At 42.9% G+C, this 23,876-nt stretch overlaps 1 long non-coding RNA gene across 4 annotated transcripts in view; it reads left to right on the plus strand.

The window, feature by feature from the left end:
* The window catches only part of LOC309809669, a 94,069-nt gene that overhangs the window by 33,526 nt on the left and 36,667 nt on the right, over positions 1-23,876 (plus strand). For 3 of the 4 annotated variants that reach the window (XR_014294888.1, XR_014294889.1, XR_014294891.1), the window contains exon 3: positions 6,617-6,681. The exons of the other annotated variant lie outside the window; for it this stretch is intronic. This is a non-coding gene — a long non-coding RNA (uncharacterized lncRNA). The remainder of the gene's footprint in view (positions 1-6,616; positions 6,682-23,876) is intronic. 4 annotated transcript variants of the gene reach the window in all.

A 23,876-nucleotide genomic window follows, 5' to 3' on the forward strand; every position in this document is an offset into this window, starting at 1 on the left:
AGATTCTAAGATACATCTAAATGGAGCTTTCTGGCAAAGCAATTGATTTACTTGTCCCTTTATTCTTTCAATACGTAAAAACATATGATTTAGTTCTCTCTGTCTATTTTTTTCATTCTCATCTTCCATAGATAGATCGATCTCCCTATGCCTTCTACTGGAGGTTTTGGAGCTCACTGTTTGTTGTATGGCTTCTCAGCACCAGTTACCCTCGGAGAGCAGGGTGCCAAGCCTAGTCATATGGTCATATAAAGACTTCAATCCTATATTCTGTTAATGACAGAGGTCCTGGTGTCAAGGAGAGAATTGTTTCCATTTTCTTGTATTTAAATTGAGTAATAAGATAATGGCTAGGAATTACCATTAGCAACACAGATATGAGAGGTCATTCTAACTTCCTCACTAGAATAATTGTTGGGAAGCCATAGTTTTATGCTGAATGATTTTGGGACCTAATTACTGAATCTGAAAGGCTGTTCTTAAAATGTCAGTAATGGTAGAAAAAGATCCTTTATTCTTAAAGGCCAGCCAGGAACGAGCAGTACAAAATGTTCTTATTAAAATTTCCCTTCTCTTTTTAAAATAGATGATCAAAGACATCCTGGCATTTCTATCATTTTAGGAAATGTATATATATATGAGGAATGGCACATAGGAAGACTCAGATCTTTATGACACGTGGAAGTTCACAGAATAAGAGAAAATTCAAAGTGGAAGGCAATGTCTAGCCCAGCCTCCTCATTTTGCAGATGAGGAAGCAGTGATCTACAAGGGGGGCATTACTTATAAATGTTGTTAAGTTTAATGGCAGAGCAAGTATTGGGTCCAGGGTTCCTCTTTCTGAATCTAGTGGCCTGTCAGTGGTGTCTAGGAGATGCTGGCTGCCCCATTCCTCCTTGCTCCTATAATGTCTACTTTGATGTTGCCATAATATGCCCAGCCCCAGTGAGACAGATGGTGACTATCATGGTAATGTTGACTGAAAAAAAATGCATAACCTAAAAGTGGAGAGTTATGTTTTATTCGGCGAACTTTCTGAGGACTTCCAGCTCAGGACACAGCATCTCAGATAACGCTGAGAAAACTGTTCCAAAGAGTCAAGGGGGGAGGGGGAATCAGAATATATAGGAGTTTTTGCAACAAAGACCAAGTATTTGGAACATCAAAAGATTACTGTTAATTAAAGAAAACCAGATATCTCAAGTTAGGGAATTTAGTTCTTCTCTATGTATGGGAAGATGCAAGAGTCTGGGCTCACTGAAGTCATTCCTTTGATATGCACCTCAGCTATCTGGGGCCAGTATCCTGTGTTTTCTCATCCTGAGTCTCTTTGGGGTGCACCATGGAGGTGGCTGCAGGGGCTGACTGCTAGATGGGCTTGGAAGTGGGCAGCCCGTTTGTCTCCATCCTGAGTTCCCTCAGAGGTCAACGTCCCAGCAGCTGAAATGTAATGGCTTGATGGCTGCAACATCCTTTACTGATATGGCAGGCAGTATTTTAGTTCTTAGTAATCACGTTCCTCTTTGCTAGTGGGTATGCTGTGGACTATGATATATGAGAGGAACTTTGCTGGTGCCCTTTGGAAGAGTTTTACCTCCCTGACAAGATGAGGCACTTGAGGTTAGAGCCCTTTTGCTAATACTTCCCTTGCTTTCTCTTTCGGACACTCTCATGGGACTATGCAAGGCTTAGAGCTGTGACAACTCCCCTTGTGACCATAAAAGGAGATTGTTGCCTCTGTATTGAAGTCTGCAGACTAGAAAGAGAAAATTAGTCTCATCCTTGTGGACATAACTGACCTCTGAGCAAGGCTGCAACTGACTACATCTTCTAATTAGGTTAGCAGAACATTCCTTTGATTTAGGGCAGGCAGGAGGGTGCTTGAATAGACAAGAGGCCCATGTGTTTGGAGAGCAGTGAATGAGAGGGAGTGTAGAAGGAGGTGAGGTTAGGAGGTAAGGGGAGACCAAATCAGGTAGGGTTTTGTAGCTCGTTAGGGACTTTTAGCTCAGTGAATGGGAAACCATTGGAGAGGTGTAAGCAGAAGCATGCTGTGTTCTGACTTATGTGTAACTGAATCACTCAGGCTATGTTGAGAATAGACTGTTGAGGTCAAAGATAGAATCAGGGAAACCTACTGGGACTCTATTGACATAATCCAGGGGAAAGATGGAGGTAGCTTAGGCTAAGAGAGTAGTGGTAAAATTCTCTAGAAGTCATCAGAATCTGGATACATAGTAAAGGTAAAGATAATAATGAATCTTGACGTAATAAGTAGAGAGATAGAGATAGAGAAAGAGAGGGGGAAAGAGAGAGAGAGAGAGAGAGAACAAGATAGATTTTGGGCTTGAGCGATGGGAAGAGCAAAGTTGCCATGAATGTGACCTAGTTGGGGTAGACAGCAAGAGGAATGAAAGTTGGGGGGATGATCAGAGGTTCCATTCTAGACATGTTAAGTTTGAGGTGCCTATTAGACTTAATGGTAGTGATGTTAAATTGGCTGTCAGATCATGATGTCTGGAGTTCAGGGGAGAAATCCATGCTGGAAATGTAAATTTTAGAATTTTTATCATATTGCTTGTATTTAAAGCCATGGAGCTAGATGTGATCTGTAAGGGGCTAAGTATGGAAGCGAAAGAGAAGAGATGCAGACATTGATCTCTGGGGTGCTCTAACATTTAGAGGTGAGGAGAAACTGGAGTCTGAGAAGGAGTAACCAGGAAGCTAAGAGGAAAACCAGGATAGAGGGTGATCCTGGAGGCCAAACCAAGAAGGTGTTCAAGGAGGAGGGAGTAATCACCTGGGCCAACAAAGTCAAGTTGGCTCAAATCCCCAGCCAGGGTATAAGGGGACACTCAGGGTCTCCTTCCAATATTTTCTAGTGGTCTTGGGGGTGGTGGGGAGGGGGAGAAGGAATACTTGCATGTCTTCAAGTTGCCTCTGACACCACAGTCTTCTAGTTTAGACTTCTTAATCTCTACTTGCATTTCAACGACTCCATACAGTGTCCCATTTTGCTACCACATCACTATACTGGGGACTTCCTTGACCATCTCCTCTCTCCAGTCCACCAACTCTAGGCTGCGTGTGTGGCAGACTGAATGGAAGATTTAGGGCGTCTGGGGGTGTGTGTGTGATATCACAGGGCAACACAACATTCAATGGAATTAATCAGCCAGGATAGGCTGTGTTATGCTATGGTAACAAACGACTTCAAATATCAATGACTGAAACGAAGAAATAAAATTCTTCAATTGGGCATGTAAGATTTGTGTATTTCACTTTCTGTACATTTTGCCAAAAAAGAACTGCAAACAAATATTGGGCTCTACTTAGCAACATGCATGCTGAAGTGTTTAGGGATGATATGTATTGATGTCTGCAACTTACTTTGAAATGCATCCAAAAAATAAAACATATTGATGAGTGGATAGAAGGATGAAAGGATGGATAGATATGTCCTTTATAACCTAACTTGGAATCTTATGCAGCACTGCTTTCATGCATTCTGTTTGTGGAAACTGTCACAAAGACTTGTTCAAGGTCAAGGGGAGGGAAATGGGGGGAGTGACAACATACTGGAAGAATATATGAAACTAGAGATATTGCCGCGGTCATTTTTAGAATATGCAGTCCACTGCAGCTGCATCTAATATTTTTCTTAATGGGAATGTGTATAGCAGCAGTGCTGAGGAAGCCTCCAACAGCTGAGGTGATGCTTGGCCATGGTGTAAGGAGTGATAGAATCTGACAGTCTGATTAGGTAGGCAGGACATATTTATTATTCCCAATTTGCATATGGGGCAACTGAGGCATAAGAGTTGACAAATATGCCCAAGGTCATGTGCTTTCATAAGGGAAATACTGGAAGTGGTTTCTAGTCTCCTGAACCTCAGCTCAGCTCCTGAGACAGCCAAGAGATTCTCACCCAGGCATGAGGCATTTCCTCAACCTGATGCAGGAGACACAACAGAATCTCCAAGAGTGGAACCTGAGAGCTTTTATCTATCAAATGGAAAGACACTTTTTAGAAAAGGTGAAAAATTCTTTATTAGATCTTAACTGCTGCAATTAACTGTAGAACGTTTTGTTGAGTTCTTTGATTCTAAAATCTATTCATTTAACCAAGAATCCTTAATATAAAATCCCAGATTCTGAAGATTTTAGGAAGTATACTTGAATTTAATGAGGGAAAGAAAAACCTTTACTTCTTAGAGTTAATTCCTTCAAGAGTTAGAGGTGTGGGGCTTCCCTGGTGGTGCAGTGGTTGAGAATCTGCCTCCCGATGCAGGGGACACGGGTTCGAGCCCTGGTCTGGGAAGATCCCACATGCCGCGGAGCAGCTAGGCCCGTGAGCCACAACTACTGAGCCTGTGCGTCTGGAGCCTGTGCTCCACAACAAGAGAGGCCACGATAGTGAGAGGCCCGCGCACCGCGATGAAGAGTGACCCCCGCTTGCCGCAACTAGAGAAAGCCCTCGCACAGAAACGAAGACCCAATACAGCCAAAAATAAATAAATAAATAATTTAAAAAAAAAAGAGTTAGAGGTGAATTGATGAAATGAGTTAGTGACTTACTGCTTTCCTCTCATGTCCGACTTCTGTAAACCTTTAGCGATTACTGAATGAGAAGAGTACTCTCTTTCCTTAGAGATCTTCAGGTCAATAAATGTTTATTGATAACTTTCTATGTGCTAGAAACTGTGTTATATATTGGGGGAACACAATACACACACCATACTATCTCCTCTGAAAAAGCTTACACGTAATTTATTTGAACACCAAACAAGAAGTGCTATGATATTTAGATATGTCCACACTGCTATACTGGTATTGAAATTAGTTTGGGAGGGAAGGGGCAGTCTTGCAGTAGAGGATGCTGGGCAGAGTCAAGAAGAAATTGTAGGAGATCCCCAGGCATAGCTGGTGGGAAAAGAAGAAGAATACAACTTAATCTTTTGGAGCTTCATGCAATCCAAGATTAACTGGAATGGTAAGGATGATGAATAAAATGAATTTCCTCTCCTTCTGGTGTAGTAGATTCCATTTGTCCACATCAGTGGATTTTCTTAGCCAATGTAACCCTCCACCTTCATGGATTGGATAGGGAACTAATTTGTTTTCTCGTTTGCTTAAAATGAAGAAAAACATTATAAATACTTAAAATGAGTAGCATTTTTCAAAACCTCTTTGTTTGGTTTGTAGAGCTGAAATTTCCGTACTTGATCAATATTAACCTTTCAAGTTGGTTTGGGTTTTGGATGCATGGATTACTCAATCTTTAAAGACTAATGCTTTGGTTCCAGGGAGGGATTTGATTCCCCCCCCCTTTTTTTTTTGCAGTACGCGGGCCTCTCCCTGCTGTGGCCTCTCCCGTTGCGGAGCACAGGCTCCGGACGTGCAGGCTCAGCGGCCATGGCTCACGGGCCCAGCCGCTCCACGGCATGTGGGATCTTCCCGGACCGGGGCACGAACCGGTGTCCCCTGCATCGGCAGGCAGACTCTCAACCACTGCGCCACCAGGGAAGCCCTGATTCCACTTTTGAATGTGTTTCTCTTTGTAGTCTCCTCCTAAACTGGAAGATGGGCTGTGTCTTGCTTTAACAGTAACTTCTCAGTTTCCAACAAATTTGATCTGTAGCCACTAGGGAAAGCAGGATGAAGATCTTCAGACAGAAATTCCAGAGGCTTAGCTTCAGTTACAGGCTTTGCATTCCTCTCTCCTGGGATGCTTTCTGAGCTAATTCTCAGAAGTCTGGCCTATCTCAGGTTCTAAAATGTGCCTGGATCACCACCGCATGTCATGGCAAGGTTGATACATAAAAAAAGCCAGTCACGGGCTTCCCTGGTGGCGCAGTGGTTGATAGTCCGCCTGCCGATGCAGGGGACACGGGTTCGTGCCCTGGTCTGGGAAAATCCCACATGCCGCAGAGCAGCTGGGCCCGTGAGCCATGGCCACTGAGCCTGCGCATCTGGAGCCTGTGCTCCGCAACGGGAGAGGCCACAACAGTGAGAGCCCCGCATACTGGAAAAAAAAAAAAAAAGCCAGTCACAACTATAATGCCCAACCAGAGAGGAATATCTTCGTAAGTTATGGCACAGCCATGCTATTAAGTGCACTTCTGTGGCTAACGCGAATGAGGTAGTTCTGGGTCTTCTAACAGAGAAAGATCTCAAAGATGTACTGTTGTGTAAAAAAAGTGAGCTGCAGAGCAATCTATGACACCATTTAGGTGAGAGTTATTCCCATGAAACCATACTATATGTTTCATGGGTCCACATATGTGGATGTAAATGCAAGGAGAAGCTCTGGAAGCAGAGATGCCAAAGGGTAGCAATGGTTGTCTTCAGAAGACAGGATTGGGGGTAATGGCCAAGTAGGAGTTGGAGCTTATTTGTTATAGTTGAGAGTTCTTGTTACTCAGGGAAGAGACCATACTCATGTATTACCCATGTGACTTTAAAAACTAAATAGAAGTCAGTTGGAAGTGACTGTTCTAGGCAACGGTTGCCTTGGAGGGGGTTTAAGTTAATTAAACAAGGAGGCCATTAGGCAGATGTGGCTGTACTGCTGTAGTGCTGTCAGTGAGGAAGATGTTTTCCTCTGCCCCTCTAGGTCTTCTGGCTGGTCCAAGATTTAAACTAACATGAGACAGATTAACAGGAGAAGATCAAACAAAGGTTAGTAACACGTATAGATGTTACAATGAGTAACTCGCCAAAATGGCTGAAGCTCTCATCTTAAATACCATCTTCAGCTAAAGACAAAAGAGGATGCTGGGGGTAGGGGGTTGGGACTTCAAAGAGGAGGAAGGCAATTCACAAGGAGATGGAATAGCAAATGTTTGGTAGATAAAGTTCTGCTAGACTGGGCAGAGACAATGGGACACACAGTGGACTCTGATCTCTAGACCCTGTTCCTCCCCCCTAACCTCGCCCATATTCCTTGCAGATCTCTCTGGTGATGGATGTATTCGGGGAACAGGCTGTCTGTCAAAATCCTTTTCGGCAGTTAGAGGGGAGGTCAAAATTTCTTTCTCAGTCTTTTGGGCCTTGACTGTTTTCAGCTTGAAATAACACACATGCATGCCAGAGACATTTTGGGGTGGCAAGTTTTGCTCCCCTTCAACGGCAAACCAAAATCTGAGCTTGTAAATGCCTCAAGGTTATGAAATCAAAATGCTAAATGCTAAAGACAACCAATCACAAACAGCCAACTAGGATTTAAGCTTTAGCCAATCAAATAATTTCCTTTCTTTGTCTTGTACTTTCTCTGTATAAATATTTCCCCTGGCTCTTGTTGGAGGAACTCTTTTAACCACTTCTGGTTTGGCACTGTCCAATTTGAATCAATTTTTGCTTAAATAAACTCTTAAAACTTTTAGTAAGTCTTATTTTTTAATAGGGAAAAGGTTGAGACCCCTCTCAAATGCTGGTTCTACTGCTCATGGCTGTGTTAATTTAGCAAGTCACTTATCTCCCGAGACCAGTAACAACAAACTTGCAGGGCTGTTGTGAGAATTATGTTTGATAATTTATGAAAAACACCAGACTCTATTTCTTTCTGCTCATGAATTTTGGATCCTGGCTTCATGGCCCCATCTTCAGTACTGGCCTTGGACTTTTCAGGGTTAGATACCCACTTGGAGTCTCCTGAGTTCTTTTGTTTTCAGTTCTGGAAGCCCATGCCTCTGGTTGAAGGTCCCCTGAAACTTCTGTCGAGAGAATCATTCTCCCAGTCCCCCTCCAGTCACATAGAATTCTACCTGCAGGGTCATTACCTCCCTGGGGTGGAGTAGGTAGCCTCACACATTGACATCCTTTATCATTTATATTCTCATCCATTAACATGAAGAGGGATGTTTTCAGGTCTCACATATTCTGGGGCATAATTCTCCTCTTCGTTGTTCTTTGTATGGCAAGTGGCATTTGTAAATCAATGGCAGTTTTGCCTGAGAGCAAACAGCAAAAAGAGAGCCAACAGTGCCTGCAGATTTGTTGGGATCGGGTACAAAGAAGGCAGGCTTTTCTGGGGGCAAGTTGTCCACAGTGACTTCCAGTAAGAGGGGGGCTGCTACCTCTTGTGAGAGAGGAGACACTCCCAAGTTAGAACACTGGACTGTCAGTGGGACAACACCACCTGCGTGCGACAAGGATAATTTAGTTTCCTCCTTTCTACATATTTTGTTTTTTTACAAAATCATTTCCCTTTGGAACTTTCCAGGATGATGGGAAATGTGGATTTTTAACCCCTTTTGTTTTCCCTTACCCTGCTGCTCTCTGCTTGAGCTCCCACTTTCAACACTGCCAACGGAGCGATTTTGCTGCCGGCTTGTTGATTTACAGAATATGTTTGAGACCCAGGTTTCTTATTATCTTTATTTCTTGTTAATGATATGAAGAATGTGAATTTCCTGTTGTTGACTGAGATTAAGGCTTTTCTGTGGATGTCTTTAGAAAAATGAACATTCAGCCCAAGGAGGTGTCCACCCTGACTTCTAGAAGGGTTGGCTTCACCCACAAATGGTCCAACAGCTGTAGAACAGTAGGAATTTAGAAAATCTAACCCAGGAATCAGCACTTCTTCCTCATTCTCTTGCTCTATTGCCTGAAACTTCCACTGTTAATGAAACCGTGCACCTCAGATTGGGACTTGAACCTATGTACCAGGACTAGAACCCGGCCAAAACTTAGATTGAAACTTGAACCCACAGTCTTTTAACTGAGATCACACACCTGGTCTCAGGACTTAGTGAAGCTCAGGTTCTTGATGTCTCATTGCAGAAAGAACTCAGTGAAAGACAAAGTGGTAGGTAAGAAGTGGATTTATTTAGAGAGATACACATTTTATAGACAGAGTGTGGGCCATCTCAGAAGGCAAGAGGCCCCGAAATATGGGTGGCTAGTTTTTATGGGCTGGGTAATTTCATAGGCTAATGAGAAGGAGGATTATTCCAATTATTGGGGGAAGGAGCAGGGATTTCCAGGAATTGGGCTATGGCCCACTTTTTCGCCTTTTACAGTCAGCCTCAGAACTGTCATGGTGCTGGTGGGTGTGTAATTTAGCATGCTGATGTATCACAATGAGCCTATAATAAGGCTCAATGTCCACTGGAAGTCGAATCTTCCACCATCTTGGACCTAGCTGGTTCTGACCAGTTTTTATCATGTCCTATGGCTGTGTCATTGCTTTAAAGGTTATGCCCTGCCCCCTTCCATCCTGTTCCATTAAGAGTCTTACCCAGGGGTGATTCCAGTAAAATGCAAGATGTGTTCCTGAACAAAACTTGGGTCCACTCACCCACGCACAGCAAAGCCTATCTACTGACACCAGGCTGTGGTGAAGGAAAGTGAGTTTGCTGCAGGGCAGTATGCAAAAGGTCCAGGCAGCTAGTGCTCAAAAAGCCCAAAGTCCCCAATGGGTTTCAGCAAAGCATTTTAAATGCCAGGTGAGGGAGGGGGGTTGCAGGGTATGTGATCAGCTCGTGCACAATTCTCTGATTGGTTGATGGTGAGGAAACAGGGTAGTGTCACAGGGGTCAACATCATCAATCCTCAGGTGCCGGTAGGTCTGGGGGCTATGCGTTCATGGTCATCAAGTAGTTAATTTCTTTCATTCGTTGGGGGTTTTAGCATCTGTAAAACAACTCATGAAATGTGTATCAGACACTATTATCTGGTACTTCAGAGAGGAGCTAAAGCAGAGGATATGGGGGTGGGGTCTGTTCTGGGAAGGCCTCAGAGGGTCCTGCTCGGTTACAGATGGTCTAGGAAGGGGAGTTGATCGAGTCAGAAATCTGCAAATGGTATTTGTGTAATTCTAGTTCCCAAAATGTTCCTTAAAAATAATGCCTGAGAGACATGGTATTAAATATCACCTGTCAGATATTAACAATATAAATCTGAACAGTAAATGTTTAAGATATTTTCAAGTAGAGTTGCTGACATTTATTTAAGTACATGTTTTCCACAATATACAATTTTCAGGTAAACTCTTCCATTGTCTTGAAGGATCAGTGTTCTCAGATAATATGTTTAGTGACACTTGTCAACAACCTGGTGGAATTGTTAGGGAACCGTTGACCAAAACCGCCTACCTCCCCAGCTCAGCCAGCCTGCTCTGGGACCATGGGTCATGGTCAGTCCTGACTGCCCTCCCCAACTTGGAAGCAGGCAACACAAAGCCCTAGGCAGATGGCTGAGAGTATCATCTTCTAAGAACTTTTGACTCTTCGATCCCAAGGATTTGCTGGGAGAAGTATGTGGACCTCAACTTATACTACATTCTACTGCAAGGGGAATAAGGTTTCAGCAACATTTTAGTAAAAAAAAAAAAAAATTACTATTTCTGTACTGGAGAGCCTGTGGAAATAGAAGTAATGGTTCTAATGGGAAATCATAATGCACCTAGCATGCCGTATGGCAGGAGTCACACTCTCCCCCACCTAACTCCCACCATATTTTTAAATAATATCAAAAAGTAATAGCTCATTTACAAGAAAAGTATCTTGTGAGCAATTCTAGCTGCTTTAGCCTTTAGCATTTATAGCCTCCATAACAAAGTTAGATGAAGGATAAGGATGTTGGAAATAGAAATTGGATGAGCCAGTCTGCAGTGTCTACCGCAGCAGAGTCAGGATTTGAACCTGGGCTATCTGACTCCAAGGCCTATTCCCTTAGTCATGATTTCTACAGACTCTGTTTTATTTGGAAAAAAAAAAAAAAAAAGGTCAACCAATGAAACTTTAAAAGAGCTAAGTTATAAGAGTGAAGTTGAGAAATGAATGGACTATTCAAACTGGTTAATTGAGAAAACTTCATAAGGAGGCAAATGGGGGTCTAGATGAGAAAAGGACTGAGCCATTTAGGAAAGAGAAAAGGAAGGAGGTGAGGTGGGGAAGGGGAGGAGAAGAAGAAGAGAGACAGAGAAGAAAGAGAAAAAGAGAGGAGAAAGAGGATGAGGGAGGGGAGGGAAGGAGGGAAGGAAGGAAGGGAGAAAGGAAGAAAGGGAGGGAGGAAGGAAACTTTGGGTTTAGTGTATAATTCTATTTGGAATTTATTCTATATAAGTAATATAAGGATCCAAGCTTGCCAGAAAACTCTGAAACAATTTAATAGTTGTCTGTGGCTTGAAGGGGAGTGGGTTTCACCACCCCAAAATATGCCAAAGATAATATTTGGCATGAGGATTAGTTTGAGCTTATCAAGGTCAATGTCTAGAGGAAACAAGGTTGTATCTGGAGAAAAAGGCAAAGTGTCGAGGCTGAAGAGCAAGATGAGAATGGAGAACAACAAGTCAGCACACCTGAGAATAAAAGCATAGAGTGGTCCGGGAAGCAGTGTATAAGTGGCGACTATGCATGGCACTCCAGTTCTAAAATGGCCCTCATGAGCTATGTTGAGTGTGAGCAATGCCCTGGTTCACAGGAGAGATGACGGAGCAGGCAAAGGCACTGATGTGATAACCCTGTTGCATTGAGATGGATTGTCACCATGGGGCATCCACCAAAAGATTTTCTCTATGGGTCTCCGTTTGTTGACAGCACAAATATATATTGTCTGCTCTCTTTGCCTATTTCCCTGGATTCCTTTTTCCAGCTCTGCAGAAGCTGGTATGATTAAATGTACCTTGGCTTCATCATGCACCCCCTCCAGGCATTTGAATGGTCTTCTTATCATCCCAGGCCATGGAGCGTGGCTCCTTAACCCTCTGCCAAAGATCACTCAGTGAATGAAGCCAAATGCAGTTCTTTTAGGGCTGTTGTTGACTCAGTGTAGGAACCATTCTCTGAGCACAGTGTATGGAGTGTTTTCCTTATCACTGGGCCATGAAGGCAGCTTAAGTGGAAAGCTGGCATTTGAGGTTGGATGATTGGCTTCTGGTGTCTTTTCTCCCCATAAGGTAAGAACTTGGATACTTTTAAAGATTAAGAGAAGACGTGCTCCATTGTTTTTCATATTCATACTGGAGGCCTGTGGTCTGCATTCTGCATACATGCATCTCAGACAGCCTGGTGCATAATTCAAATTTGGAAACAGGCACTGTGAAAGCCATACAGAATGCATGCATTCTGTAAGCAGGCAGAACGTTCAGCATCCTTATCCTCTTGTACTGGGTTTTATTTTGCATCCTGCTTTTTGCTGTTTGCTTTCAGAGCCTCCGTGTACAGTTGTAAACTAGGCTTATAAGTTATGCAGGTTGTGCACTGCAAAAACGCTCCTTGTCTAAGGAGACTCCATTATGTTGTATACATTGTGGCTTTGTGTACTCACTACACAAAATCTGGAAGGTGGCAATAAGTGTCTTGTTCTAAAAAACATGGAAAATATTCTGACAGATGGCAGTGATGTGTGATGTGTCTTGAGGAAGGGGTACTTTTTTCTTATTTGTACAAAGTCCTTAGATGAGTAAACTTTAGGAAACTTGAAAGACAGAGAGGTTTTCTCCCTTGCTTCAGTATATGAAGGTAGCCAGGTGTCTGTGTGGCCCTACCTAGGTATTATCTGGTGGTAGCTCATCGAAATGATGGGCAGAGAGTCTCTTAATGGGCAGTGAGGAGGCAGCCCTGGCTTGGCTCTCTTGTTCCACAGAAATGTGAATGGCTTTCCTATGACCAGGGAGAGATTGGGAGTGGTGGTGGTCTCCATGAGAAGTGGAGACCCAGGCCATGATTGTCCACAGTACCCTGGATGGAACGGTAGCTCCACAGACCCAAGGTTGTGTGTCGGGGGGAAATGGATGTGCTTGGAAGTCATGGCAAAGGATCTCCGAGGCCCACCTTGGTACAGACCAGGGATATTCCACCTTCTAAACAGGTCTTGCCAACCTGAGCACTGAGCATCTTAGTAGTGTTAAAAAAACAAAATTCAACTGAGTAAATTTTAGGATCTAATTGGCTTTATTCAACAAGTCACAAGTCAGGCAGCATTCCATCTAGTAAATAGAAAAGGGGCTCTGAGGAACTGTACAAAATTAAGGCTTTTATAGAACCTAGAGGGAGAAGGAGGTTATTAGCTAAAAAAAGAAAGGACTGTTTCCAGCAAGGTTACCTCACTAGTGCTGATCAGGAACTGCAATTAAGTCTTAGTTTGCAGTACTGGGGGCAGTGGCCCCACCTTGGGCCTGTTGTTTCCTTCTCTCCCTCCTCCTCCCCCTCCCCCTCCCCTTCCCCCTCCCCTCCCCTCCCCTCCCCCCTCCCCTCGTCCTCCCCTCCCCCTCCCATCCCCTCCCCCTCCTCTCCCCCTCCCCCTCCCCCCTCCTCCTCCCTCTTCCCCTCTTTCTCCCCTTCCCTCTCCCTCCTCCCCCTCCCCCTCCCCTCCCCTCCCCCTCTGCTTCCCCCTCCCCCTCCCCTCCCCTCCCCTTCCCCTATCCCTCCCCCTCCCCTCCCTCCCCCCTCCTCCCCCTCCCCTCCCCTCCCCTCCCCTCCTCCTCCCCTCCCTCCCCCTCCTCCCCCTCCCCTCCCCTCCCCTCCTCCTCCCCTTCTGCTTCCCCCTCCTCCCCTCCCCTCCCCCTCCCCCTCTGCTTCCCCTCCTCCCCTTCCCCTCCCCTTCCCCTTCTTCCTCTTCCTTTTCCCCTTCTCCTCCATCTCCTTCCTCTTCCTCTTCCCCTTCCCCTTTTTCTTCTTCTTCTTCATCTAATTCATCTTCTTCTTTTCCTCCTCTTCCTTCTTCCAGCAGCAACCAATAGGGATGTAACAACATGGAGAGAAATGTAAGCCATTTCTCCCTTCCTAGGACTTATGTATGAATTTACATGATATTAGGCACCTTACCAAATTAAATCTAAACCAAAAATAAAGCAATGTGATGTTACTTATACCAAGTCCAGTGGAGCACCTTTATATGCACTACACCTGAAAACAGATGGTGCATTTAGCTCAGAATCACAGTATTTCCAAAGCCAGTGCCAGTCACTGGAAGCAAGTGTAACTTTGGTAAAATCTGTCTTTAGCGTTCTGTTTCTTTCTTTATAAAACACCCTGTCTCATTTAGCTTCCTTCGCTTCTTCGTCCCAGGAACCCAGCCTGCCTCTGGTGCATGTTTGCTGCCCCAGGTCCCCCTTCTTGCAGGAAGCAACCCATACTCTCCTTCTTGCCTCAGTCCTGACCCTCTGTAAGCGAACGTGTCCTGTGACACATCCTTTCCAAACTTACCCTCTGGCAACAAATCAGGGGAGAGGCGTTAATGACTTTTGGTGAATTAATAGGTTACCCTGCTGTCAAAGACAAAAACAAACCAGAGACCCAGTTAGCAAAGGCCATTTATTCATAAGCTTACAGCAGCACTGTCACTTTCCTTTCAGCAGGGGTTTGAAGGGGCTGTATAGGTTTTATAGAACAAAAGGAGATGTCTTGAGACAGTCTCTGACTGGTGACCATTCAATTGGCGTGGCTTTCTGATCTGCCTTTAAGTATATTTTGGTAGCCTTTAAAGAGTTCACTATCCGTTTTTACATGACTGGGGAATTTTCCGGTTGGGCAGAATTAGAAGGGCTTTTCTGCCTTTCCAGGGCTATCTAAAGATATTTCTTTTATTTATTTATTTATTTATTTCCTTTTTTTTTCTTTTTTTTTTTACTTTTTGCTTTATAACAAATTTAATCAGTTATACATATACATATGTTCCCATATCCCCTCCCTTTTGCGTCTCCCTCCCACCCTCCCTATCCCACCCCTCCAGGTGGTCACAAAGCACCGAGCTGATCTCCCTGTGCTATGCGGCTGCTTCCCACTAGCTATCTACCTTACATTTGGTAGTGTATATATGTCCATGCCGCTCTTTCACTTTGTCACAGCTTACCCTTCCCCCTCCCCATATCCTCAAGTCCATTCTTTAGTAGGTCTGTGTCTTTATTCCTGTCTTACCCCTATGTTCTTCATGACATTTTTTTTCTTAAATTCCATATATATGTGTCAGCATACAGTATTTGTCTTTCTCTTTCTGACTTACTTCACTCTGTATGACAGACTCTAGGTCCATCCACCTCATTACAAATAGCTCAATTTCATTTCTTTTTATGGCTGAGTAATATTCCAGTGTATATATGTGCCACATCTTCTTTACCCATTCATCTGATGATGGACACTTAGGTTGTTTCCATCTGCGGGCTATTGTAAGTAGGGCTGCTATGAACATTTTGGTACATGTCTCTTTTTGAATTATGGTTTTCTCAGGGTATATGCCCAGTAGTGGGAGTGCTGGGTCATATGGTAGTTCTATTTGTAGTTTTTTAAGGAACCTCCATACCGTTCTCCATAGTGGCTGTACCAATTCACATTCCCACCAGCAGTGCAAGAGTGTTCCTTTTTTTCCACACCCTCTCCAGCATTTATTGTTTCTAGATTTTTTGATGATGGCCATTCTGACTGGTGTGAGATGATATCTCACTGTAGTTTTGATTTGCATTTCTCTAATGAGCAAAGATGTTGAGCATCCTTTCATGTGTTTGTTGGCAGTCTGTATATCTTCTGTGGAGAAATGTCTATTTAGGTCGTCTGCCCATTTTTGGATTGGGTTGTTTGTTTTTTTGTTATTGAGCTGCATGAGCTGCTTATAACTTTTGGAGATTAATCCTTTGTCAGTTGCTTCATTTACAAATATTTTCTCCCATTCTGAGGGTTGTCTTTTGGTCTTGTTTATGGTTTCCTTTGCTGTGCAAAACCTTTTAAGTTTCATTAGGTCCCATGTGTTTATTTTTGTCTTTATTTCCATTTCTCTAGGAGGTGGGTCAAAAAGGATCTTGCTGTGATTTATGTCATAGAGTGTTCTGCCTATGTTTTCCTCTAAGAGTTTGATAGTGTCTGGCCTTACATTTAGGTCTTTAATCCATTTTGAGCTTATTTTTGTGTATGGTGTTAGGGAGTGATCTAATCTCATACTTTTACATGTCCCTGTCCAGTTTTCCCAGCACCACTTATTGAAGAGACTGTCCTTTCTCCACTGTACATTCCTGCCTCCTTTATCAAAGATAAGGTGACCATATGTCCGTGGGTTTATCTCTGGGCTTTCTATCCTGTTCCATTGATCTATCTTTCTGTTTTTGTGCCAGTACCATACTGTCTTGATTACTGTAGCTTTGTAGTATAGTCTGAAGTCAGGGAGCCTGGTTCCTCCAGCTCCATTTTTCGTTCTCAAGATTGCTTTGGCTATTCGGGGTCTTTTGTGTTTCCATACAAATTGTGAAATTTTTTGCTCTAGTTCTGTGAAAAATGCCAGTGGTAGTTTGATAGGGATTGCATTGAATCTGTAGATTGCTTTGGGTAGTAGAGTCATTTTCACAATGTTGATTCTTCCAATCCAAGAACATGGTACATCTCTCCATCTATTTGTATCATCTTTAATTTTTTTCATCAGTGTCTTATAATTTTCTGCATACAGGTCTTTTGTCTCCTTAGGTAGGTTTATTCCTAGATATTTTATTCTTTTTGTTGCAATGGTAAATGGGAGTGTTTTCTTGATTTCACTTTCAGATTTTTCATCATTAGTATATAGGAATGCCAGAGATTTCTGTGCATTAACTTTGTATCCTGCAACTTTAACAAATTCATTGATTAGCTCTAGTAGTTTTCTGGTAGCATCTTTAGGATTCTCTATGTATAGTATCATGTCATCTGCAAACAGTGACAGCTCTACTTCTTCTTTTTCAATTTGGATTCCTTTTATTTCCTTTTCTTCTCTGATTGCTGTGGCTAAAACTTCCAAAAGTATGTTGAATAAGAGTGGTGAGAGTGGGCAACCTTGTCTTGTTCCTGATCTTAGTGGAAATGGTTTCAGTTTTTCACCATTGAGGACGATGCTGGCTGTGGGTTTGTCATATATGGCCTTTATTATGTTGAGAAAAGTTCCCTCTATGCCTACTTTCTGCAGGGTTTTTATCATAAATGGGTGTTGAATTTTGTCAAAAGCTTTCTCTGCATCTATTGAGATGATCATATGGTTTTTCTCCTTCAGTTTGTTAATATGGTGTATCACATTGATTGATTTGCGTATATTGAAGAATCCTTGCATTCCTGGAATAAACCCCACTTGATCATGGTGTATGATCCTTTTAATGTGCTGTTGGATTCTGTTTGCTAGTATTTTGTTGAGGATTTTTGCATCTATGTTCATCAGTGATATTGGCCTGTAGTTTTCTTTCTTTGTGACATCCTTATCTGGTTTTGGTATCAAGGTGATGGTGGCCTCGTAGAATGAGTTTGGGAGTGTTCCTCCCTCTGCTATATTTTGGAAGAGTTTGAGAAGGATAGGTGTTAGCTCTTCTCTAAATGCTTGATAGAATTCACCTGTGAAGCCATCTGGTCCTGGGCTTTTGTTTGATGGAAGATTTTTAATCACAGTTTCAATTTCAGTGCTTGTGATTGGTCTGTTCATATTTTCTATTGCTTCCTGATTCAGTCTTGGCAGGTTGTGCATTTCTAAGAATTTGTCCATTTCTTCCAGGTTGTCCATTTTATTGGCATAGGGTTGCTTGTAGTAATCTCTCATGATCTTTTGTATTTCTGCAGTGTCAGTTGTTACTTGTCCTTTTTCATTTCTAATTCTATTGATTTGAGTCTTCTCCCTTTTTTTCTTGATGAGTCTGGCTAATGGTTTATCAATTTTGTTTATCTTCTCAAAGAACCAGCTTTTAGTTTTATTGATCTTTGCTATCATTTCCTTCATTTCTTTTTCATTTATTTCTGATCTGATTTTTATGATTTCTTTCCTTCTGCTAACTTTGGGATGTTTTTGTTCTTCTTTCTCTAATTGCTTTAGGTGCAAGGTTAGGTTGTTTATTCGAGATGTTTCTTGTTTCTTAAGGTGGGATTGTATTGCTATAAACTTCCCTCTTAGAACTGCTTTTGCTGCATCCCATAGGTTTTGGGTCGTCGTGTCTCCATTGTCATTTGTTTCTAGGTATTTTTTAATTTCCCCTTTGATTTCTTCAGTGATCACTTTGTTATTAAGTAGTGTATTGTTTAGCCTCCATGTGTTTGTATGTTTTACAGCTCTTTTCCTGTAATTGATATCTAGTCTCATAGCATTGTGGTCGGAAAAGATACTTGATACAATTTCAATTTTCTTAAATTTACCAAGGCTTGATTTGTGACCCAAGATATGATCTATCATTTAGAATGTTCCATGAGCACTTGAGAAAAATGTGTATTCTGTTGTTTTTGGATGGAATGTCCTATAAATATCAATTAAGTCCATCTTGTTTAATGTATCATTTAAAGCTTGTGTTTCCTTATTTATTTTCATTTTGGATGATCTGTCCATTGGTGAAAGTGGGGTGTTAAAGTCCCCTACTATGATTGTGTTACTGTTGATTTCCCCTTTTATGGCTGTTAGTATTTGCCTTATGTATTGAGGTGCTCCTATGTTGGGTGCATAAATATTTACAATTGTTATATCTTCTTCTTGGATCGATCCCTTGATCATTATGTAGTGTCCTTCTTTGTCTCTTCTAGTAGTCTTTATTTTAAAGTCTATTTTGTCTGATATGAGAATTGTTACTCCAGCTTTCTTTTGGTTTCCATTTGCATGGAATATCTTTTTCCATCCCCTTACTTTCAGTCTGTATGTGTCTCTAGGTCTGAAGTGGGTCTCTTGTAGACAGCATATATACGGGTCTTGTTTTTGTATCCATTCAGCCAATCTGTGTCTTTTGGTGGGAGCATTTAGTCCATTTACATTTAAGGTAATTATTGATATGTATGTTCCTATTCCCATTTTCTTAATTGTTTTGGGTTCGTTATTGTAGGTCTTTTCCTTCTGTTGTGTTTCTTGCCTAGAGAAGTTCCTTTAGCATTTGTTGTAAAGCTGGTTTGGTGGTGCTGAACTCTCTCAGCTTTTGCTTGTCTGTAAACGTTTTAATTTCTTCATCAAATCTGAATGAGATCCTTGCTGGGTAGAGTAATCTTGGTTGCAGGTTTTTCTCCTTCATCACTTTAATTATGTCCTGCCACTCCCTTCTGGCTTGTAGAGTTTCTGCTGAGAGATCAGCTGTTATCCTGATGGGGATTCCCTTGTGTGTTATTTGTTGTTTTTGCCTTGCTGCTTTTAATATGATTTCTTTGTGTTTAATTTTTGACAGTTTGATTAGTATGTGTCTTGGCGTATTTCTCCTGGGTTTATTCTGTATGGGACTCTCTGTGCCTCCTGGACTTGATTAACTATTTCCTTTCCCATATTAGGGAAGTTTTCAACTATAATCTCTTCAAATATTTTCTCAGTCCCTTTCTTTTTCTCTTCTTCTTCTGGAACCCCTATAATTTGAATGTGGGTGCGTTTAATGTTGTCCCAGAGGTCTCTGAGACTGTCCTCTGTTCTTTTCATTCTTTTTTCTTTATTTTGCTCTGCATCAGTTATTTCCACTATTTTATCTTCCACCTCACTTATCCGTTCTTCTGCCTCAGTTATTCTGCTATTGATCCCATCTAGAGTATTTTTTATTTCATTTATTGTGTTTTTAATCGATGCTTGATTCATCTTTAGTTCTTCTAGGTCCTTGTTAACTGTTTCTTGCATTTTGTCTATTCTATTTCCAAGATTTTGGATCTGGGAAATAGAATCTTGGATCATCTTTACCATCATTATTCTGAATTCTTTTTCAGGTAGACTGCCTATTACCTCTTCATTTGTTAGGTCTGGTGGGTTTTTATCTTGCTCCTTCTCCTGCTGTGTGTTTTTCTGTCTTCTCATTTTGCTTATGTTACTGTGTTTGGGGTCTCCTTTTTGCAGGCTGCAGGTTTGTAGTTCCCGTTGTTTTTGGTGTCTGTCCCCAGTGGCTAAGTTTGGTTTAGTGGGTTGTGTAGGCTTCCTGGTGGAGGGGACTAGTGTCTGTGTTCTGGTGGGTGAGGCTGGATCTTGTCTTTCTGGTGGGCAGGTCCACGTCTGGTGGTGTGTTTTGGGGTGTCTACAGACTTTTTATGATTTTAGGCAGCCTCTCTGCTAATGGGTGGCGTTGTGTTCCTGTCTTGCTAGTTGTTTGGCATAGGGTGTCCAGCACTGTAGCTTGCTGGTCGTTGAGTGAAGCTGGGTGCTGGTGTTGAGATGCAGATCTCTGGAAGATTTTCGCCGTTTGATATTATGTGGAGCTGGGAGGTCTCTTGTGGATCAGTGTCCTGAAGTTGGCTCTCCCACCTCAGAGGCACAGCACTGACTCCTGGCTCCTCAATTTGGGATGATTTGTTGTCCATTCATGTATTCCACAGATGCAGGGTACATCAAGTTGATTGTGGAGCTTTAATCCGCTGCTTCTGAGGCTGCTGGGAGAGGTTTCCCTTTCTCTTCTTTGTTTTCACAGCTCCTGGGTCTCAGCTTTGGATTTGGCCCCGCCTCTGCGTGTAGGTCGCCGGAGGGCGTCTGTTCTTCGCTCAGACAGGACAGGGTTAAAGGAGCAGCCTCTTCGGGGACTCTGGCTCACTCAGGCCAGGCGGGAGGGAGGGGTACGGAGTGCGGGGCGAGCCTTTTGGGAGGTCTGGGGTCTTCTGCCAGCGTTCAGTAGGTGTTCTGTAGGGGTTGTTCGACGTGTAGCTGTATTTCTAGAGTATCCGTGGGGAGGACGGTGATCTCCGCGTCTTACTCTTCCGCCATCTTACCCGGAGGTGTCTAAAGATATTTCTTAACTCTGCAGGGCAGAGTGGGATATCTGGGTGTTGGTTGGTGGGAATATGGAATAATATCCTCCGAACTGAGAAGGAACTTTGAGACCAAAAAGTGAAGGAGACAACTCCATAAAGTGTAATGATGATTTTCATTGCAGGTAACTTCCATACAGGCAGGACTGGGCGGAGGATGATTCAGAGGCATTCACAGCTTCACTCCACACTGCCCAAAGGGGTACTGGGGATTTAAAGGGTCCAAAGCTAGAAATAGAACCTGACTACCAAGGGAGAAACACATCTGTGCCAACAGGAACCAGGGTTTTTTTCTTCCCCAGGGGTCTCATTACCATTATTCCTCAAGGACCATTAACCATCTGCATCTGTAGAAGGCATTCTTCCAGTTCTAATATCAGGGGAAAGCAAGGGTAAAAGTTGATTGGGAACTTATCTGGCTTGGGTGCATTCCTTGTGAGTAGGCTAAAGCCCAGTCATGCAGAAAGGGGAGGGGGCAGGACTGCGGGCCTAAGATGGAGCTGACAGAATAGAGTCAGTGTGGTTCAGCCACACACTGGGCCTGACAGAGACCAGGCAGGGCTTCCTTCCTTTGTGTGAGAATGTGTTTTTCTTTCTTCTCAAGAAATAGTTTCTCACTTCTGGGATTCTATTCTTTCCTTCTGTCGTATTTCAACAGCAGCAACAACAGCAATAATCATGAAAGAAAAAAAAATCTACGGAGTGCTTACTAAGTACAGATACTATGAGGTAAATGTAATGATTCCCGTTTTAATGAAGGAGAAACTGGGTCTCAGAGGGGTTGAGTGAACTGACCAAGGCTCTTCAGCTAGTCAGTGTCAGAACTGAGACTGAAGCCTGTTTGGCTCTGAATACCAAGATCTTTCAACTGTACCATCTCCTCCTTGGGTAAAGCCAACCAGGAGAATGATGGCAGCAATTGGGGGTACTGTTCTGGATAAAGAGCTCCACTAACATCTTCTAGGTCAAACCTTCTCTTTGGGCCAAACTATAGCAGCCTGCACATAGCTCTGGCTTTGATGTACAAAGTGTCTGTTCTGAAGTTTCGCATTCTTCAATTTCAGCTGTGGTTGCATTAGCGAAAATGCCCAAAGTTTGTTTAGGAAGAGGTGGAGGTAGCTAGAGGGCTCTAGGGTCTGGAAGGGACAAGTAGACTGTGGCAACCCAATTGTTGCTAAGTGAATTTGCTACTGGGATCTGCCACCAAAACCTTACATCTTGAGATAGAGGGTCGAAAAAAAAGGAAGATTTTCTTAAACTTTCAAAAGGAAAAAAAATAGCAGTAGAGAAGAGTACCAAGCCTTAGACATTTTCTCCATTACTACACAGTTGAGTTCATTTCTTCTTGAATTTTCAGCTCAGTCACATGACTACACACAGTCCTTTTATGGACCTATTGCTCCAGCAATTTGACATTAATGGGAGATGATAGGGTACTATGTTGAAACAGCCTCCATGGAGTGGAGAGAAGTGATAGCAACCATCCAAAGGAAGATAATGTTCTTTTTAAGTGTGTACCTGATGGGACTTGATTGTACCGTACATGCTGTAAAAATTTCTCCTTCTGCCATTCTTGCATCCCTGGGCACCTGACACCCTTGGATCTCAGGTGTGAAAGCTTTACTGAAAGCTCCCTTCTTCACACCCCCTAGTGTGCATACTTGGCACGGGGTGGGGGCAGACACTGGAGGATACTTTCAGGAACTCTTTGGCTTTTCGTCCACCACCAGGATGATCCATCTGCAAATGGGGTATGCCATTAGTACTTAAAAAACACCCACGGAAACTGGTTTTAGTTACAGGTTGGTAAGGGGCACCTCTGGGTGCAAAAGGGAAGTGGAATCAGATGTTCAGTCAGGTGAGGGGTAGAAGAGTTAGAAGTTCCTGCCACCCCACCCAGATGCCTAATGAATGCAGATGGGAGACAGGAGACCAATAAACAGATGTCTCTGTTGTTTGTGAATTTTATTGTAGAGGAGAAAAAGGTTACCATGTAAATTAGAGTAGAAAGCCAATACAAATTACTCATTACTTTTTAACTGCCACCAACCAATTAATGTTCTTTTCTCATACTTAAAAACTTGTACTTCCCTTCCCCAGGGCTTTTGAGTCATACTAGGAAGGTGCAAAATATATTCATTCTCAAAGGATGATGACTCTCAAACTCTTGGGCATGAGCCGTCATCTTAAAGATACTTCAAGGTGTACAGAACTAGGGACCCCCATGTTTCTTAGCCCACTTGTGCAAAGCAATGCAGGAAGGAGGGCTCATGGTTACATTAACAACTATCTGGTGGTTCCTAACCTAGAAAGCTGGGATCTGCTCACTCCTAAAACTACTCAGAGTAGTTTTGTATTAGCCAGATGTCTGCTGAGGTCTCCTGACCACTGAGATTCAAATGAAGTTGGCTCTGATCTTGTTCCAAATTCAGTAGGAAGTCAGTCATTCCCAGTCTCTTGAGGGATTCTGGGAGAGGGTGGCTTACATTTCTACTGGTTTTCTCTGGCTTCAAGCCTCTGTTTCCCAGAGTAATTCAGTTCACAGAGCATGTTTCTGTCCTGCTCACGGTGTCATGTTCCAAAATTCATCATCTGAGCTGCAGAACTTGGCCTCTTTCCTTGCCTTACAACGCTGTGCCCCAAAGCCCAAGGCCTTGAAGTGGTAATTGACTTCAGTGAAGATTTGGGAAAATAGAGAGAACTGATACTACAAAAAGCCAAACAACCTAAAATTGGACGATATTCTTTATAACCCCTTCACCATTTTCACCAACCCGAGCTCCAGCTTCACAACGTGTTCCTTGGCGTTTCTCACTTGTTTTTTTGCTCCCTTCCTTTATCCTATTTATTTCTCTTCCCTCCTCAACTCCTGTCCTCTTCCCACTAAGGCATAACAACAGGAAAAAGTCCCAAAGTGCTTAGCTCAGCCCCGGGTCTCTTTGCACATCCAAGGGTTCACAAAAGTGGTTTGCAGCTCAGTGGACCATGAACAATGGCCTCAGACTTTCTCCTTCCCCACCGGTGTCTGCTGAAAGGGAAAAAGAGTAGGAGAGAGATTTTAGGACTCACAGATATGGTTAATGACACTCCCCCAGCTCCCTCCTTAGAAGGCAGAAGCCTTGCAGTCCATTCGGTTTTGGTCATTTTCCCCTGTTGATTTGATGCATTCCTTCACTACATCACAAGTCTTCCCTAGTGGAGCTAAGCAGACTCCTTATATGCTAGGATGTGTCTTTTACGGGAGGTCTCCAAGTA

This window comes from Mesoplodon mirus, assembly GCF_964341445.2.
Source record: "Mesoplodon mirus genome assembly, chromosome: 8".
NCBI classification, from domain to species: domain Eukaryota; kingdom Metazoa; phylum Chordata; class Mammalia; order Artiodactyla; family Ziphiidae; genus Mesoplodon; species Mesoplodon mirus.